This window comes from Rhinolophus sinicus, linkage group LG09 (genome assembly GCF_036562045.2).
Source record: "Rhinolophus sinicus isolate RSC01 linkage group LG09, ASM3656204v1, whole genome shotgun sequence".
Classification (NCBI taxonomy): Eukaryota; Metazoa; Chordata; class Mammalia; order Chiroptera; family Rhinolophidae; genus Rhinolophus; species Rhinolophus sinicus.
In genome coordinates, this window is record NC_133758.1 from 59,114,102 (window position 1) to 59,134,585 (window position 20,484).

The 20,484-nt window shown below is 38.9% G+C and overlaps 1 protein-coding gene across 2 annotated transcripts in view; it reads left to right on the forward strand.

Moving 5' to 3' along the window:
* The first annotated feature begins 12,499 nt into the window (after nucleotides 1–12,499).
* RAB7A (RAB7A, member RAS oncogene family) overlaps nucleotides 12,500–20,484 on the forward strand; it is a 100,226-nt gene continuing 92,241 nt past the window's right edge. The window contains exon 1 of one of the 2 annotated variants that reach the window (XM_074340486.1): nucleotides 12,500–12,721. The gene's annotated coding sequence lies outside the window, so the exon portion shown is untranslated. The remainder of the gene's footprint in view (nucleotides 12,722–20,484) is intronic. The other variant, XM_019717190.2, reaches the window with a different exon arrangement.

A 20,484-nucleotide genomic window follows, 5' to 3' on the forward strand; every position in this document is an offset into this window, starting at 1 on the left:
TTGATGGAAATTTGAGTTAAATTCTCATGTGTGCACGCACGCGCGCTTACATATGTGTTATTTACCCCAAAAATAGTAAGGCTCTTGAGACCAAAGGCCTTGTTTTTCTTATATCCTCAGCACCTAACAATGCCTAGCACATAATTTATTCTCAGTAAATAGTGTATTGAAAGCATACAGCACTTCTACACTTTTCCCATGGGTTATGTTATTCACATCCATACCCATTGCTACTCTGAAATCTCTATTTTTAGCCTAGGCTACTTTGAGGGACCCATACCCAACTACCCCATCTCTTCCTCAGCCCAATGCATCTCACTGCCTCCTCCACATTTCCACTTGGATGTCCCATGTAGGTCTATGAGTCAGCATTTCCAGAACTGAACTCCTCACTCCTAACCTCAACCTGCCCCTCCTAGGCTCCAACCTCTAAGCTCATCCAAATAGCATCAAGTCCCGTCCATGTCCCATATGTGTGACAAGCTTTCTTAAGTGAGTTGTATGCATGGATCAATAAGTCACAATCCCTGTCATTCCCTCCCCGCCCAGCCTCACATACAGCCCCAGTTTAGGCTTCCTCCCGTCCATCCTCCAGCCGGACAGCAAGTTACTAGAGGACTCTTAAAACAGCTGTGATCATGTCATTCTCTTAACTAACAAGTCTGTGAGATCTATCCCCTCCACCCCCAAACCTGTTCTAAATGTCTTTTATATAACTGTTTCCTTCCCCTTCATTTTGTATAGGCTCTAGCTATTGCTATGTAACAAAACAATCCAAAATGTAGTGATTCTTTAGGTTAGCAGGGTTCAGTTGGATAGTTCTCACTGGGTGCCTCTGTATGATTGCCATTAGCTTTTAGTTGAATCTGCAGTTATTTGAAGTTTAACACGGCTGGACATACCAAATGGCTCAGATACATGGCTGGCAATTCATGCTAGCTGCCTACTGGGGGATCAGCTGGGGCTGGTAAGAATACATATGCATGGTTTGGACTTCTCACAGCATGGAGGCTGGTTTCTGAGGAAGAACTTCTACTGCCTGAACATTTCAAGAATTCTGGGCAAAAGCTGTAAGGCTTCTTGTGATCTAGCAGTGGAAATCACAGGTTATTACTTATGCGACATTCTATTGGTCAAACAAATCAGTAAGGCCAACCCAAATTCAAAAGGAAGGGAAGTAGATTCCACATCTTGAAGGAGGAGCAGAGAATTTACTGCCATCTTTAATTTACTATAGTCCACCTTCTGGACATAAATATTTATGTTTCTCTCATGTGCAAAATATACTCACCTCCTCCCAACGACGCTAAAAGTCTCATCTCAGTAAATCATTGAGTCATAATGGATCTTGTCATATAAATCAGGTCCAGAGGCAGATGAGGCTCCTCAGCTATGATTCCTCAAGAACAGCTTCTTGAGTACTGTTCCTCTTGATCTGAAGATCTGTGAGCTACAGACATGTTATCTGCTCTCCACAGACTCAACAAACAGAATTGACAAACATAAGATAACCGGAGCAGACACTTCTGTTCAAAAAGGGGAAAAACAGGAGTGACATAGTTACCACTGGGTCATAGCAATTCTGAAATCCAGTTAGGCACAGTTGGCAGTTCTTTGATGAGGGTCCAGTCCTGCTTCCTGGGAATGATTCTTTGCAGCTGTTGCCTCCACCTTCTTGGTTCATGGGTTTCTTCTGAGTCCTCCTTTCTTTTCCATAAGAAATAGTGTACATTTACATCTAAATAGTCATCTCAGTCTGCTTCTTGGAAGACTGAGCATTCACAAGTCTATTTTTCTCTTTTTATTTTTGTGCTCTGCTTTTTCTTGTGTTCTCTGGTTGCTATTTTATCTTTAAACAGCATTTTGAATGGCTGTAGAATAGGGTCGAATTATCATAATTCTTGGCCTTTGAGACTATTTCCAATTTCCATTTCCCTGAATACTATGTAATTGGTACTCATTGAGCACATACTGTGTTCCAGCACTGTTCTAGAAATCAGGAATAGTAATGAATGAAACAGACAAAAATCCCTGCCCTTATGGAACTGCAATTCTAGTGAGAGAGATGGACAATAAGCAAACAACTAAGCAATATAAAGAAACTAAGGAAGGGAGATAGCAGTGGGATGTTTTGTATCCAGTGGTGATAGAAGGGGGAACTTCACTTGTCTCATTAGGGAGACCACCTCAGGGATGATGTAGATGCCTGATCACTGCACCGTACACCTGAAGCTGAAGCTGAATAATAATGAATGTCAACTACAATTTTATATAGATAGATAGATAGATAGATAGATAGATAGATAGATAGATATGTATATACATATCTATATGTAGATACATATATCTATATATAGTTACAAGAAGCAGAGTACAGCATTAGGAATTGAGACAGTGGAAATGTAATGGCTGCATGCGATGTCAGAGGGGTAGTAGATGGAGGAGGGGGATTATCACTGTGTGAGGGATATAAATGATAAATGTCTATTACATTGTTTTGTACACCTGAAACTAATAAAAAAGAGTTTAAAAAGTTGAAAGACATAAAAATAAATAAATAAGGGAGACCATTCTTTCTCACTGAGATGACATTTAAGTCAAGACCTGAGGAAAGTGAGGGAATGGCCATACAGATACCTGAAGGAAGAACCTTCCAGATAGAAAGAAATACAACTGCAAAATTCTGAGTTAGATGTGTGTGTTCTCTTTTCTTAAACTAGTATAGTTTGAACACACTGATCAGAGGGGACATTATAAGGAGATGACGTCAAAATACTATTTGGGGTCAGGTGGGGTAGAACCTTTTGCTTGTATGAAGTGTGATCAAAAGATATAGTGAATGTTTAAATATTAAAAAAATTATTATAGTAGAGGACACATTGCCAGTAATCCCCCTCAAAATACTCCCCCTCGCTTAGAACACACTTATCCAATCCTTCTTACCACTTTCTGAAGCAGTTCTGGAAGTCCTCTTTTGTGAATGTCTAGTTCATCCTCCATCATGACCATGCTCTGTGTCACAAATCACTTCTGGTACGGCAATTTCTGTCAAACAAAAACATTACAATGTGTCCTCATCCACCTTATTCACCAGATCTGGCACCATGCAACTTCTGGCTCCTTCCCAAAGTCAAAATGACCATGAAAGGAAAACATTTTGAATCAATTCAGGACATGAAGGCAGCCATGACAACGTAACTAAAGACACTCCTGAAAGAGGACTTCCAGAACTGCTTCAGAAAGTGGCATGAATGATGGGATAAGTGTGTTCAAAGTGAGGGAGGGAGAGTATTTTGAGGGGGTGTTAATGACAATATGTCTTTTACTGTAATAACTTTTTTAAAAACTTAAACATTCACCGTATTGTTTGATCACACCTCAGAAAGCCTTTAGTTTTTGCTCTGACCTATGGGAAGAATTTGATTAGAAGAATGACATGGTTTGACATTTTTATAGAATTACTCTGGCAGCTACGGTACATTTAGAATTGGTAGAAGATGAGGTGGGAGCAGGAAACCAAGGTTGTTGGAATAATCCAGCTAAGAAATGTTGGAGGTTCAGACAAGGTGGTGGCAGAGATAGGAACAAGTCACATTCTGATTATCTTTTGGAGGCTTGGATGAAGCGTACAAAAGATAGAAAGGGGACTTGAATTAGTTTCCTAGGACTGCTGAAACAAATCATCACAAGCTTTGTGGCTTAAAACAACAGAAATGTATTTTTTCAAATACACTTCAAATATTAAAGTCCAAAATCTAAGTGTCCCCCTGCCTTTTTTATTGCCTCTTTCAGCTTCTGGTGGCTGTTGGCATTCTTTGGCTTGTGGCTACTCATTCCAGTCTCTGACTCCATGTTCACATGGACTTCTCTTTGTATTTGTATTCTGTGTGTCTCTTATAAGGACACTTGTCTCTGAATTTAGGGCCCACCTGGATAATCCAGGATGATCTCATCTCAGTAGCTTTAATTGTATCTGCAAATACGCTTTTTTCAAATCAGGTTACATTCACAGGTTACATCCAGGATGTGGACATATCTCTTGGGGGGTCAGTATTCAACAGGAGTCAAGAATGATTACAAAGTTTTGGACTGAGCAACTGAAGGCATGAAGTTTGCATGAACTAAGATAGGAAAAGACTATGAGAAGAACGTATTGTTGAAGATGAAGTTCTGAGTTGATCTTAATGTGTTCACACGGGGTAGGGTGCCCCACCCTCCTAAAAGCTCTTGTAAACGAAAGTCCAGAGATACCTTTTTGAAAAGAAATTTAAAGAGGGTTTACTCAGATAGTAATTTGCAAACCAGGAAAAGTAGCCCTCGCTATGAACAGAGAATACGTTCCAAAATGGAAGAGATAGGACAGGGTTAATAAGGGCAACAGTTGCAAGGAGCTGTTGATCAAAGAGATAGGTTATTAGGGGAAACCAGGCCATAAACTTACATCATTTGTTTTCTGATTGGGAGGGCAACTGGATGTTCAATGATTGGCTGACTCAGCAATCAAGTAAGTGGGGTTGTGAGGTAAGAACAATGGATAGTATATGACTAAGCATTTTATCAACGTCCTAGTTTCAGCCCAGGCCGTTAAACAAAAAGGCTGTCTTTGATCACACAATCATAGTACAAGGAGTATTATTCAACAACAATGTAAGGAGTGCAATTTATTAAACAGTATAATCAGTGCAGGGGGGCGTCTGGCTCTGCAGGCCGTTCTGGAGGCAAAAAGGGCAAAGTTGTGCTCTGTAAGCAGCTCAAACTATAAAAATCCAAATATTGGGCCAAGAATTATGAAATTAAATTTCTTATAAGTCCTCATTTCCCCCTTTTTATCAGACCTCACAGAATGCGATGGTGCTGATGAATCCAGTGATTAATCCAGTTTCTCTGTTCTTGAGTCCCATTGTTGTTGCCAGAGTGGTATAGCTCCCTGCTCTGGGTCCCTCTTGTCCCATGGAGGAGGGAAATGATTCCAAAGTTTCATGAGTTTTAGCCCCAGTGGCCAAAGTCTATAAAGGCTGGATGACTAGGATGTAAGAAGTTAGAGTGGCAGAACATGGCTTTAAGCAAAAGCAATAGTTAAAACATAAGAGACTATACACTTATTCAGGATTATAAAAGTTAAACAAATGTGATATCCTGATTAATCATTTCTAGTTCATGTGCTACCATGATTTTAGTCTCTGCAGTTGATTTCAAATAATAAGGAAAGTCGTAGACCACAAAATTAAATGCTATAAACAAGATCAGTAAATCTATTAATAACATGACAATAATTTGTAATATCAATCAGAATCAATTTCCTATTCTGGAAGGTAACCAGCTAAATAAGTCATGTACTGGGTCATATTTCTCTTTTTTGTCCCATATACATTTATGTAAAAATATAAATATATATGTATTTATATATAAACGTATTTATATATATAATATATATTATATATATGTATATAATATATATACAATGAGGGGACCAAGGAGGGCTGTGTTTGAAGTTAAACTTAGATTTAAACTTAGTTTTGGCAGGATTGACAAGAACAAGTTAGTAATAATCAGGGAGTGGAGATTTTTCCTCCCTTAATGACATTTATTTGAAAGGTAGTGTTTGAAGAGAGCAAGTCTGGGTAAACAATAGGATCAGGAACAGTATCAAAATTGGTGACGGGGGCAGCTGGATGGCTCACTTGGTTAGAGCGCAAGCTCTGAACAACAGGGAACCAACAGGGTTGCCAGTTCGATTCCCACATGGGCCAGTGAGCTGCACCCTTCACAACTAGATTGAAGACAACAAGCTGCTGCTGAGCTGCCAGAGGGGCGGCCAGATGGCTCAGTTGATTAGAATGCGAGCTCTCAACAACAAGGTTGCTGGTTCAATTCCCCCATGGGATAGTGGGCTGCGCCTCCTGCAACTAAAGATTGAAAACGGCGACTGGACTTGGAGTTGACCACGCCCTCCACAACTAGATTGAAGGACAATGACTTGGAGCTGATGGGCACTGGAGAAACACACTGTTCTTCAATATTCCCCAATAAAATAAAATAAATTACTTAAAAAAATTGGTGACAGGAACTACTAATATTGGTTCTCTATTGACTTAGAGATTTGGTGACATATCCAACAATCAAAGAGGTTGCCTCTTTTAGCTGTACTTTGGGAAAGCTTTATCAAGACATTATCTTTCTAAGCATAAATGATTATGAAAAGGGATAAGAAGAAAAGGATGCTTGATTTCGTTGTCATTGTAACAGTTGAAAGCATAAACAGTAAAAAAAGTGGGAAAAGCAGAGTAAACTTTTAACAATTAATGTAAGGGACAAAGAGGGGATCAGGAAGTATAGAGCTAATGGAGATTATAAAGAGTTTATGAATTTATACCAGGGGTAAAAAAACAGAGATCCCAGGCTACTTCCAGTAGATCTTGAGGGTCTGGGAGCTGTCAGCTAGATAAAAGAGGGTAAAAATAGTAAGGAATAGAGTAAAAGCAGAATTGCTAACGTTGGGCATTTCTGATAAAGGATTAGGCATTAGGTGTCAGTTTCTTTACTCTCGGGATTGTCTAAGACAAAGTTCTTGTCTTAGAGACAACTTTGTCAGGTGTAATCTGGTTTCGGAGATAGGTTTTGAGGTCCAATGTTTGCCTGGAGTCTGAGCCTTCTTTAAATGAGAAAGATGAATCTAAGGTCAATACCTTATAATTTGGCAGCACAAAGATTGGTTAAAAGTACCCCTGATAAGGTCCTTTCCAATGAGGTTGGAGGGAGTCTTTGAGTTGATATCTTTTCTCATAGACAAACTCTCCTGGTTATAAATGGAGAAGCTGGTCTTCATCTCTAGGAGTGCACTGTGAAAGGAATCTTGAACAAGGTTGGAGTTATTTTGCAAGGTACTAACTAACTAACGTTGACAATAATATAAAAGGTCTCCTTTTATAAGAGGTTGTGGATAAAGTCCTTCAGTCAAATGTATAGGTCTTCCTGTTATATTTCAAAATGAGAAAATTTATGTTTACCAAGTGGAGTGGAGCAAAGATGAAAAAGAACCAAAAGGTGACAGCTATGGGTCATGAGAGTCCAAATGCCATGCAAATCTTGGCCAGTTGAGTTTTAATTGTGATGTTTGTGCATCTACCAAACGGGAAGATTAGGGGTGGTGTGCACAATGCAAGTGTTGGTAAATAGGCCACATTTTGCAAATGACCTGGACAATCTGTGTCATGAAATGAGCTCCTTAATCACTGAATAGTTCTGGAGGGACTCAAGTTGGTATAATCTTTTCTAGCAAGATTTTAGCTTTGGTCATAGTTGTAGCCTGATGACAAGGGAACTTATACAGCAGTTTGTGTTTTCAAAAGGCCACTTTCTTTTTTTTTTTTTAACTTTAGTCTATGTGGGCAGTGTTTTGGTTAGTTACTGGCTGTTTACATTTCTCAGACATGATAAGAGTCACAACTTTCAGAGACAGAGAAAAACTAAGTATTTTAACATTTATATTATTTCATAAACATAAATATAATCAAAGGTTCAGTATTATTTATTTGACAATGTTTCCCATGTGACTTACACATACCCAATACTCCTAATTAATTTAATTTCCTCCTTTTATAAAGAGAGGAAACAAATATTTGAGGTATTTCAAGGGTCCTTCTGAAAAACACCAAAGTTCTTTAAAAAGGTTAAGAAAAAGACTATTTTTTGAATCTTCGGAAGCTCATCAAACATATCAGAAGTTCTAAAACATTTGATCAAGTAAGATAATAGGTCATTGTGGAACAATACTTAATTTATCCATATACATGGTGACAAACAAGCTTTTGTGGACAAATACAGAAAGTTAAATAGTTGTAAGCAAAATTTAGGTCTTTTAGTATTAAGATGACTCAGTTTACTTAACTAAAGACTTGATGATAAAGAGTACAGGAAATCATTTTATTAAAACATATCTTTGTTTTTCTTTTGTAATCTCTTATTAAAAGCATACTAATAGCACAGGAAATATCTCATTCTTTCAGCAGAGAAATAACATAACACTTTAGCTTTGCATAAACACATCATTGATACTAAAGCTTAATTTTTTAGCCGTTATAATAATAATTTAAATTTAGCCAGCTTATGTATGAGGTAAAATTATCTTTCTTTCCATTCTGAAATAACCAGAACAAAATTATTTCCATTTCCCTTAATGAAAACATATCTCCATATTTTATACCTTTTTTTTAACTGAAAACATGTATCAATTTCTTTCATATTAATTAGAATTCTTAATCCATAGAAATCTTAATTTTTGTGACAACCAAAAGAAGCAATCAGCATTCTTTAGATTGGCAAATTTATTAATACATTTCATAACCTCTAGAAACATATGCTTTTTGGTAAATATATTTTACAATTTTTTAAAATCATGTATTTTCTTAATAGAGTATAAGGCATTTTTTACTAATAGACCCAAACATCTTTAGTTTTTCTGTATTAAAAAGCCCAAAGTAGGTAAAATTAGATTCACTTAACAATTAATGTTTCAGTATTTCTTCTTACTTGGAAATAGATCTAGATATTCAATCATTTTTATCTTTTAATTTATTAATTCCCCAAAAAATATGTTTACATTACTCATAAAAATTTTATGAGACATTAAACAGAGCCAATTGTTATAACTATCTTCCTGTTGACAAACCCTATAACAGAAATAACATGAACTTTTTTTCATAAACCTAGATAAAAATGAAATATTATATTAGATGTTAATAAATTTAAAGACATGTCTGTTTTCATTAAACTAAACTTAAATTAGTTTCAATATTAAATATAGTTTCAGGTAGTGTGATCCTGAAAAGTATTTGGGTTATTTTCTGTTATGCTTCTTAATCTACGTAAGTGCTTAATTTCTTTTAAGCCATTTAAACAGAGCTCTTATATAAACTAATTTTAGTAATTTCCTCAGAGGTAGATATGAGTATACATACACATATATGAAGTCTGACAATTAAGTTTGCGAACTCATCCTAGAAAAAGTGCTACATACCTCATTGCTGAATATCACTACGGTCACCTTCGAAGTACTCCCCTTGGGGAGCTATGTACCGATGCCAGTGCCTAGTCCACCCTTCAAAGCAATTTTGGAACTCCTTTTTCTGGAATGGCCATTAGAGCTGTCATTGTATTACCCTTGATGTCCTGAATATCATCAAAATATCTTCCTTTTAATGTTTCCTTTATCTTTGGGTAAAGAAAGAAATCATTGAGGGCTAGATCAGGTGAGTAGGGAGGGTGTTCCAATACAGTTATTTGTTTACTGGCTGAAAACTTCCTCACAGATAGTGCTGTGTGAGCTGGTACATTGTCGTGATGCAAGAGCCATGAATTGTTGGCAAAAAGTTCAGGTTGTCTAACTTTCACATGCAGACTTTTCGCCACTTCCAAATAGTAAACTTGGTTAACTGTCTGGTTGGTACAAATTAGTAATGAATAATGCCTCTGATATCAAAAAAGTTAGCAACATCATTGCAACAAGTTTGCAAATTTAATTGTCAGACCTCGTATAGACAGAGACATGCAGAGACCTGATAGTTCAGTCTAAAAAATTTAGCAATGAGACAGGTTTATAAGGCTAAAGAGAAAAAGCCATTAATTTATAACAGTTGGAATAAGTTAAGTTTATTCATCAGGTGGCTAAGGCTTTAAGATTTTCATCTCTCTTTGATAAACAAGTTTTAAGGAGACTGGGCAGGGCAGGGGTCTGCTTGGGAAAGGAGGCTTTCAGCGACTTGTATTTTTAAAAAGAGCTTTCTTTTCCATTTTTTTCTGTTTTCTTTGGGGTTAGTTCAGGCAGCTGAGGGCTGTGTTTACATTTTTGGTTATCTACTTCTACTTCCTATTAGACTTTTACTTAAAATTTCTAAACATAGAGAATAGTCATCTATCAGGGAAACTCCTGTAGATCGGACGATAGGGAGGGATATGTGACAGCAACTGAAGGAGCGTCTGACGGGCTTTGAAGAGAAGAAGGTGTAAGGAATTTTGAGAGTAAGGGAGGGATGTCACTTACACATGCCTTATCTTCTAATTTCTGGAGGTATTTATTAAGTTTAGAATTATTTTCTTGGAGGGAGGCAATGGTTTTCTTCTGGTTTTGAGGCCTCAAAATACCAATTAAAGAAAGCCTCTCATTTTCTTTGTTGGTTTTGAAAACCTTGGCACTTGAATTGAGATCTCAAATAAGCTAATTTGGAAATTTCAAAGGTACCCCATTTTGGCCAAAAAATGTTTAAAATTGTCCCGTGTAATTCTTGTTCAGAGATGAAACCAATTTCAACTATCAGGACCACAAGTTTTTTTTAACATAAATCTTGTAGGGTTGCTGGATGGCGGCTAGCCAGCAGAGGTCATTTTAGAACTAGAATTATTTACTATGTGAAGGCGTCCCTAGCAGCATAACTTGAGAAGATTTTTATCTAATATTTTACAGGTAACTCAGACTCTTGTGACCCCTATGGAGGCGCCTCGTCCCTCCATGAAAAGCCTTATAGAGGGGTCCTTCCCGTAAGAATACAACTGTCAGAATAAAACCCTCAGATCTCAACCAAAAGCATGGGGGATGGAGGATTTGAGAGGACTCAACCATGCATGCTTCCCCACAGTGGGGGAAGGCAACTTGAGCTCAAAGGGCTTTGAAGGCATGCCTAATGTAGTGAGTTCCACAACAAAGGGAGATTAGGGAGCTGCTTCAAATCCCATCTTCATCACCATTCATGTAAACAAAGTCCAGAGATACCTTTTTCAAAATAAATTTAGTTTATTCAGATAATGACTTGCAAACCAGGAAACATAGCTCTTGGTATGAACCAAGAATATGTTCCAAAATGGAGGGGATAGGGCAGGGTTTATAAAGGCAAAAGTTGCAAGCTATTGATCAAAGAAATGGGTACTAGGAGAAATAAGACCATAAACTTACATTTGTTTGCTGATTGGTGGGGGCAACTGGACATTCATTCAATGGTTGGCTGACTCAGTGATCAAGTAAGTGGGGTTGTGAGGTGAGAAAAATAGGTAATATGTGGTTAATCATTTATCGAGTCCTCGTTTCAGCCCAGGCCTGTAGAACAAAAAGGGTGTCTTTGATCACACATTGTATGGATGAAAAATGCGGTTCTATGAAAAGTAACCTCAAGGGTGATCTGATTATAAATTCCCTGTTGGGCAGGTCATGAGGGGTAGTCATACCCCAGGCCTATATGTTCTTTATTGAAAGGTTTTAAGCCAGCCCTGTCCATTGTTCTTGTGCATCTAGGTTAACACACCTTTTAATGCCAAAAGAATACACCTTAAAAGGGGTATTAATTCTCAAGAGAGCATGTAATTTTGTTAACTATCCTGCAATCCTATCCTCAATTTGCTTTCTGCAATCTTCCCTACATCCCCTCCTTAATTTCAAATGCATAAAAGAAGTTGCAAAACTGTTATTTTCCAGAGCATTTGAGATCTTGCTCCCTGGCATATGTAGTTAGGCTCAAATAAACTTTTATAAAAATTCTCTACAGGTTTGGATGTTTTTACGTTGACAATAGTACGGGGAGTATTATTTAACCGATAGATACAGCAGTACAATCAATTGATACAGGAGTACAATCAAACAATACAATCAACACAAGGGGGCTGTTGGCTCTTCAGGCCCATCTGGAGCCCAGAAGGGCAACGTTATGCTCTGCAAGCAGCTTCAGAGCTCAAGCTGTAAAAATCCAAATATTGCGCCACAAATTATGAAATTAATATTCTTATATTCTTAAATCCTCACTTTTCTGCAAGAGAAAGTGTTCTGTTAATGTGTAATTCTCCTGTGTCTCTACCACCTTGCTACATCATTGGTACAGTCATTTCCAGTTTACTAGAAAGATCAAACACATTGGTATCAGACATATTTGGTTCACATCCCTGCTTTACCACTTAGTGTGAGGTAGGTCAAGGTACCTGTGCTGGGTCTCAGTTCTCTATTTCCAAAACGGTTAAAATAATCTTAAAGTGGTTAAAGTAAGGACAAATAGAGATAATCCAAAGGTGTAGTATGGGTGCACAGTAGGTGCTCAGTAAATATGGATGCCCTTCCTCTCCCTCTGTAAATTTGTGAAATAACTTCTGCCTTGTCTCCCTGGGAAAACCCCCTTCCTAGAGCAAACTTTGTTGATGCTGAAATGCTCGGCACACAGGACTACTTGGTTGACTGATCAGTGTCTCCTGGAAAGTGACACTAATGGAAGGTTCAATTTATCCTCTCTTTTCTTCCCCTAGCACTCTTATTCCAGGGGAAAGGGGGATGACTGAAACATCGGTTTTGGGGTTCAACATAGCGCCGTCCTGCACCTAGCACAAGACTCAAAGATGGCGACAACCTTCCGGGGGCAGACATATTTGTAGCACGTGATCCAGGCTTAGGCCAAAGGAGGCCAAACGTGACGCGGGGTTAAGGCGGAGCTCCTCCCCCGCACCCTTGGCGTGTAGCGACTCGTGACAGGTACTTCCGCTCGGGGTCGCGGCGGTGGCGGAAGTGGGAGCGGAGTCAGATTCTTGGCCGTAAAGCCTGAGGCGGCGGCTGCGGCGGCGTTGGAGGTTTAGAGAGCGCCGAGGAGGCCTTTCAAACCGGAACTTGGACTTCTCTGCGCCTGTCCTCCCTTGCGTCTCCTCGGTGGGAGTCCTGTGACGCGCCCAGCCCGGAGCCCCCAGCGGAGCGGCAGCGGTAAGCAGCGGGCCCAGCCTGGCGGGTGGCCCAGCCCCATCCCCCTCCTCAGCCCCTCGGTCGCCAGGGCTTCGCGTCATCCCTTTCTTGGGTAGGCCCTGGGCCCAGCCCCGACCTCGCGGGGAATGTCCTTGTTGCTAAGGGCCCAGGAGCAGGCCCGGACCGCGCCTGGCCGGGGAGAGGTCAGAGGTTGCCGAAACCGGCCACCCGGGAAAGTGTCCTGACTTGGGTGGCCGCTGGGCACTGGGGACCCTGTGCTGCGGCGAAAAGAGCTAGCCGGTTGAGTTCGTTGGAGCGGCGAGGTGGAGGATGTCGAAGCCGACCCCCCGGTGCGGTGTCTGGCGGTGGACGCGATCCAGGCGCCACCAGCCGCGCGGGCATTGGTAAAAGGCGCCCAGGGCTGAGCCACGTTCCCATCTGTCTCTTCAGTTGAACAGCCTGACCCTGTTAGTGAGAGAGGTTTCCTGACGGCAACTAAATCAAGGCAGTGAGTCAGGTCACGTGCACTGGGCTGGCTTCAAACACTTGTATACATGTGATACGCCTTTGGCTCTGGGAGACGGGGAACTTTTTATCATAAACTTAATGGTAAATGCTGAAAGAAATTTTAAAACTAGATTGTGGGAAAGGTGGTGGTTGACTGTAGAGCTGTGTTTGAATTCCAACCATCTCTTACTGCATACTGATTCCAAAAAGTGGGAAAATCGAGAATAATAATAGCAAACATTTGAGCCTTATTGTATGCTGGACAGCCTGGCAAGACCTTTGCACAGGTTATTATATTTAATTCTCAGAACAACCTTCATAAAACTTTAGTACATAGGTTTTCAGCCAGTTGGTTCTTTCCTGTTGAAAATACTGTATCTTCTCTTTAGGTTTCAATAGAACAGGCTCTTGTCTCTTCCTTAAGCAGCCGATTTAGTCAAATGACTTCTCATCCATGGATCAATAAAATCTATTAATGTGTTTATCTTTTCAGACTTGGGAGAGTTTGTTCAGGTTTAAGTCTAAGAACTGGAAAGTGAGGTTGTGAGTACTTTTGAAGACACTGGCCAAAGAGTAAAGCTTAAAACTCGCAGCCCTATTATATTCTTTTTCTTTTTTAACTTTACCACCCAGCTTGTTATTTAAGTGGGTAATCAGTATGGTAGCTTTAAATAATATTTAATTTTAGGGGAGAGTAATGACGAGCACCTTTTCATTCATTTATCAAATGTTTTTAGAGTACTGTTCTTCCCCGAAAATATGACCTAACCGGACCATCCGCTCTAATTTTGGGAGCAAAAATTAATATAAGACCCGGTCTTATTTTAATATAATAATTAATATTAAATTAATATTAATACTAAAATAAGACCAGGTATAATATAATATAATGTAATACCAAATCTTAATATAATGTATAATACTGGGTCTTGTATTAGTTTTTACTCCAAAAGACGCATAAGAGCTGATGGTCCGGCTAGGTCTTATTTTCAGGGAAACATGGTATCAGGCATTGCTGGATATTGACTCAGGGAGATAGACATTTTTTCTGTCCTCAAGGAATTTAAAGATGGTGAGTGATCATTGCCTGGAATTGTGTGGTGGAATGGTGGTAGAACTTGAGGCTTTTGGAAAGAGGAGTTGTTTCTCATTTCTCATGCCTGCAAGTGAATCTGCAGTAATCCAGACAGTATGCTGTCCTGGCTAACTTGAAGGCTTTGTTACTTTTAACAACGTTTGTACGGTTTGTTCCTGAAGAGAGTATGGAAAATAATACTACATTTTGAATGATCATTCTTTTGAACAGTAACCTTCAACACTAAACTTATTTCTCCTTTTGCTCTGGTGGCATTTTTTGTTCATGCAAGAGGGAGTTCATGTCACTGCCATTTTACACTGCAAATGTTAGCTGTTGCATGCTCTTTGCGCAAAGGTACATTTGGCATGCTGGATTTTTCTTCAGCTGATGAAGAAAGTTTAACGTAGTGCCTATTAGTCATAGTACCAGTATCATCCTAGGTAAAACCTTACGCCATCTATCTGCCACAACTGTAATGGCTCCCTTTCTTTAAAAGGGGATGTGAGTTTTGCATTTGTGGTAGAACTGCATGAGTAAACAAACAGAAGGGTGGAGTGTAGCAGAAGGCATTCAAAAAACAGGTTTTTTAGTATATCCTTCCAGGTACTTCTTAGCAACCACTTGGTACAATATATATATATATATTTTTATTTTTTGGTGCCAACCGGGCGTAAGTCCCAGCCTCATAATCAAAGGGCATTGCTTTATAGTAAAGTGTGGCATTGAATCCAGTTCCTGACCCCACAGCCAAGTGAAGTAAAAAGGTTTTGGTTATTTGATTAGCTATTAATAAATCTCCGAAGAGATCTGCACTAATAATATTTTCACCCTTACATTAAGTATTAGCCTTCTGATGCAAAGGTGTAGCAAACCCAGATCACACATCTATGACAGTCATCTTATGTACTGTTCCTCTCTGAAATTTGACATGTTTACCATTATTCCTGTGATAAATTGTCTTCACTCTCCGTCTATATAATTCAACACATATGGCTAAGAAGGATTTGACCAGATATTGGGCTGGGAGTTACAGATGCAAGGTCTTCCATGGAAGTAAAGAGAGGAGTCCTCCTGAGTAAAGCTAAACAGTGGTTCCCCTTGGCACTAATATTCTCTGAAGGAGACTGAAGTTCTAGAAATTAACTGCTCCCCCCACCCCATTTTTGTGGCTGCTGGCTTTCTGTTGACTCTGATCTCCCATGTAAAAAATTGGCCATTGTATTCTCAGACATACGTTCCTATGTGTTATCAAACACTTATCTGTTAATGCTATCTAATAGATCTCTATGCTTCTCTGTCTGCAGTTTGCTGCAGCAACATTTTGCAGTGTGTCTGTCTCTTCAGTTATTTTCTTTCATATCTTCTATTTTCTGCTTTTTCCTTGCCACATACGGCATTAAACTCAGAAAAATAGTTTGTATTTATGTTTTAAAACTTGTTAATGGTGATTGTGGTCAGTGAATCAAAGGTAAAAGTGATGTGGTGGGTGAAATTAGAACAGGCTTTTTAGCAGTGTTTCTGACTAGTTTCAATTTTAGTAGTCCAGGCTGTGATTTCAAAAACAAATTTAAGAATAACTACTTGCAAAATGTCTGTGGGGGAGGAAGAAACCTTGGGTGTTGGTTCCAGTGGTGACATATGGTATTGGCTTTGTTCATTTGCCTGAAGATGCAGTACTTAATGCAGGGGACCTCAAGCCTCTGCCTGAGGCTCTCTGTTCTGTTGATGTCATCACTGCTGGAGAGATCAGTCTGACTGCTTCTGTTTTCCATTTTCTGGTTACCTAGGATTGCTTGCTGTCAGGACAGAGCAAGTTTGAGGAAGCATACTGTTAAGGGAGGCCTGGGCACCTGAGCAGTGTTAGGAATTCTGTAACCTTGCATGGCTCTCAAGTGGGCTTGTTTGTGTGACTGCTGCTGAGAAAGTGAAGGAGCATCTTTAGTTTTTCCCTACCCTTTCAAGTAAAGATGGCTTGCTTTTTACTACCGGCTTACCTAGCTCTGTTTGGGAATCCTTTAAATATTGTGAAGTAAATAGTTAAAACATTGGTTTCCAATCTTTGTATGGAATTTTAATTAAAACGTTTTATTTCCATTTGACAAAACTTCTAGTTTGAGTTATTTGAGACTGTATGACAAAGTGGCTATGAATTAACCTCTAAAAAACTGAGTTGTAACAACACAGAGTTTATGAAAAATAGTGCCTCTTACATGTGGTATTAAATCTGTCTACCAACAATTCTCTGTGCAGTTACAGATCTGGGAATTCCCTGAAATAGCTCTGGGTCATCTGAGCAGCCCACAGGTTAAGAGCCACTCTTAAGTCCTCTGACCTGTGCCATTCAGTTAATAGTTGCTAAGGAGCATTAATGTTTTGTAGAAATTTCCTACCCAGTAGTTGTCTTTAAATGCTTTTCAGTATTTGTATAGTGCTTACAGTTTGCATAGGATTTCATTTGGTGCTCATAACAACTGTGTCGGCTTCAGAAGCGAGCCATTTCTGTATTTCTGCCTGAGATAGCTGAGGCTGAGACTGGATGGATGCTCAGGGGGCCCAGCTAGGAGAATGCTAATCTAAGTCTGTGGAAACATTGCTCACTGCTTTTTCTGATGTATCATCTGTCTTTTTTATTACATGTGATCACCATAAAGGCTTCAGCATTTGACTGCTTATAAAAATGTATCTTTCTTCCACTATCTTTTATTTAAGTGACATTTTTCTTTTGCTGATTCTTAAATTAGTCAGTTCATAAAAAAATAGCTAGGAAAATACAGAAGGAAAAATTACATTCACTACCCAGAGGAAGACCAAGGTGTTAACTGGTTATTTTCTTTCTATGAATGTATACCTTAATACTTTCCTTTAATGAAATTGAGTAAAAATATGGTGTAAGAATTTAACTGTGGAGGGCACTGGACACTCTTGGATCCTTTGACCTGTGGGACTTCTCCTAATAAAGACTCAGTGATGAGAAGTTGGAGATATCTCCTGGGGATCATGAGACTTGCTGTATTTTTCAAATGTTTAATGGCAGTGAGTAAAGAACCTGATGCATCCAGTTCCAGAATGAGGTTTGTTTGCCCTGGTGACACTGGATAAGTAAAGTGTTGCCCTTATTTTTAAGTGATTTGTCATTATTTTATTAAACTTTCAATTTGAAGTAGAACATACATACAGAAAAGTACACAAATAAGTGAACTTGGAGAAGTTCCATAAACTCAGTCTCTTGTGCCTCCTTCAGGTCATTATCATCCCCTCCTCCCAGGATAATGAGTCTCCTGATTTTTAACACTGTAGTTTAATTTTGCCTGATTTGGACTTTGTATAAATGGAATCATACACCACGAGGTGTGATTAATCAATACAGTGAATGCTTAATTAAAAAAAATTATTACAGTAAAAGACACATTGCCATTAATCCCCTTTAAAGTACTCCTCCTCACTTCGAACACACTTATCTCATTGTTCTTACACTTTCTGAAGCAGTTCCGGAAGTCCTCTTTCGTGAGTGTCTTTAGTTGTACTGTCATGGCTGCCTCAGTGTCCTGAATCAGTCTACTTTGGGGAAGAGCCAGAAGTTACATGGTGCCAGATCCAGTGAATAAGTTAGATGAGGACACTGTAATGTTTTTATTTGATAGAAATTGCTGTGTACTAGAAGCAATATGTGACACGGAGCGTTGTCATGATGGAGGATGATTTATGACACACTTTAAAACACCTACTCTCAACCATATTTCACACCGAACAAGTTGAACTTTGTCACCCACTGTTACTAAGGTTTGATGCACCACTTCCTGTATTGAAGATCCCTCCCTTTCTGTTGGATGGCACTCGACAGCAGCCATCCAACCATATTTTTTTATTCACTAGCCATTCACCATATTTTTTTTATCACAACAGAAAGACTTCATGTCACACATCTTTTCTATTACTGCAGTTTCTGTCAGATAAAAACATTATGGTGTGTCCTCATGCACATTCACCAGATATGGCACTGTGCAACTTTTGGCTCTTCCCCAAGTCAAAATGACCATGAAAAGTAAACTGTTTGAATCGACTCAGGACTTCAAGGCAGCCACGACAGCACAACTAAAGACACAAAAGAGGACTTCCAGAGCTGCTTCAGAAAGTGGCAAGAACAAATGGGGTAAGTGTGTTTGAAGTGAGGGATAGTATTTTGAGGGGGATTAATGGCAATATATCTTTTACTGTAGTAATTTTTTAAAAATTTAACTATTTATGTTTTGATCACATCTCATATGTACTCTTCTGTGTCTGGTTTCTTTGACTCAGTATTGTTTGTGAGACTTTGTGTTGAGTGTAGTTGTAACTTGATTTTCATTGCTCAGTAGTATTCCATTATGTGATATACCATAATGTATTCATTAACTTACTGATGGGCATTTGGGTCGGTTGTAGCTTATAGCCATTACAAATAATGCTGTATGAATAGTCTTGTGTGTCTGTTTTCTGATTGAATACCATGTTTCCCTGAAAATAATACCGGGAAAACACGGTACATATACACATTTCTATTAGGTTAATACTGAGGAACGGAAAGACTAAATTTTAGGGTATGTATCTGTATTCTTTTACTAGGGCTGCTGTAACAAATACCACAGACTGGGTGACTAACATACCAGAAATTTATTTTCTCATAATTCTGGAGGCTAAGAAGTCCAAAATCAAGGTGTCACTATATTTTTAGAAGCCTCTCCTTGGCTTGCAGATGGCCATCTTCTTCTACCTGTGTTTTCACTTGATGTTTTTTCTCTTCAGATGTCTGTGTTCTAATATCCCCTTATCAAGACATCAGTCATATTGATTAGGTCCCATCCTCGTAACCTCATTTAACCTTAATTGCCTCTTTAAATGCCCTATCTCTACATACAGTCACATTTTGAGGTATTAGTGATTAGGACTGAAACATGAATTTCGGGGGGAGACACAATTCAGGCCATAACAGTGTCTTATTATATTTTGGTAGTTACTGCCAATTTTCTAAAGTTGTACCAGTGGACACTCTCACCAGTAGTATATGAGAGTTCCACAAATTCCACATCTTTGCTAACACTTGTTATTTTTTTTGTCTCTTAATTTTGCTGCTCTGGTAGGAGCCTGTTTCTTTATGGCGCCATTTAGTACCAGTGTAGGCAGTCCTTGAGGGGGTGAGGAAGTTATTTCTGGAGCAAAATGTGCCATCGTTTGAGACTACGTCTTGTAAATGCTTCTTAAATTCATTGGGGTTAGAAAAGCAGAATGGCTTCAGTCTAGTAGGCAAATAGCCCTAAATAGTTCCCATTGTGGATTAGTTTTTGCATTTATAATGTGGACACATTGCCAGTGGTAGAATTGGCCCCAAAGTATCATCTATGGGGTATAAATCTAGCCAACCTAGTAGACTAAGTGCTTTCATTCAAACTCTTCTTTGGTCTGACACTTTAGTCCTTAAAATATGTATGCCCTCACACACATGCTAGAAGTAGTTCTCTTTTACATATTCTGACTACTTAGATATCAGTTAGTGTTTGACAGTTTTTTGGCTGAGTGATTTTGAGCTTTGTACATCTACTATAGAGCTTAGTTTTGTTGGAATATTATTACATGACTTTGTAATAATAGAATGAGAGGGCTCCCATTCTAAACTCCTTGAGGGCAGGGATGAATGTTGAAATATTAGTCAACTTTAAAGATATTTTCCAGTTCTAACTTTGTACAATTAGTTACTGTTTGTAGCATGTCAGTTATGCTTCTGGGCCAGTGATTAATATGTATGGCTTTCCTAAATGATAAACTATGTGCTCTGTGTTCACTTGACAGATTTTTATTGTCTGCTATTAAGAAAACACTGCTGGCAGCTATGGGGAGTATAAAATAAAGAACACCAGAGGTTTAGAAATTGTGAGAACAAGGCAGATGAGAGTCATAAAAATAGCTTAAAGAAAATGCTAGAGGTGTCCAGTGGCTGGATTAGGTGGGTGCTGAGTGGATTTTGGATAAATTGATGTGGAGGATAGACTTTAGAAAGCAATTACAGTTAGAGGGAAGGCGGCATAAGCAATGAATGGAGGTCAGGAAATGGTAAGGCAGATGGAGGGACTGCATTGTCTCCAATTTGGGAATGATTATATGTATAGGGGGCCAGATTGGGCTTAAGGGAAGATAGGCACTTCAGTGCCACATTGAAGGGTTGGTG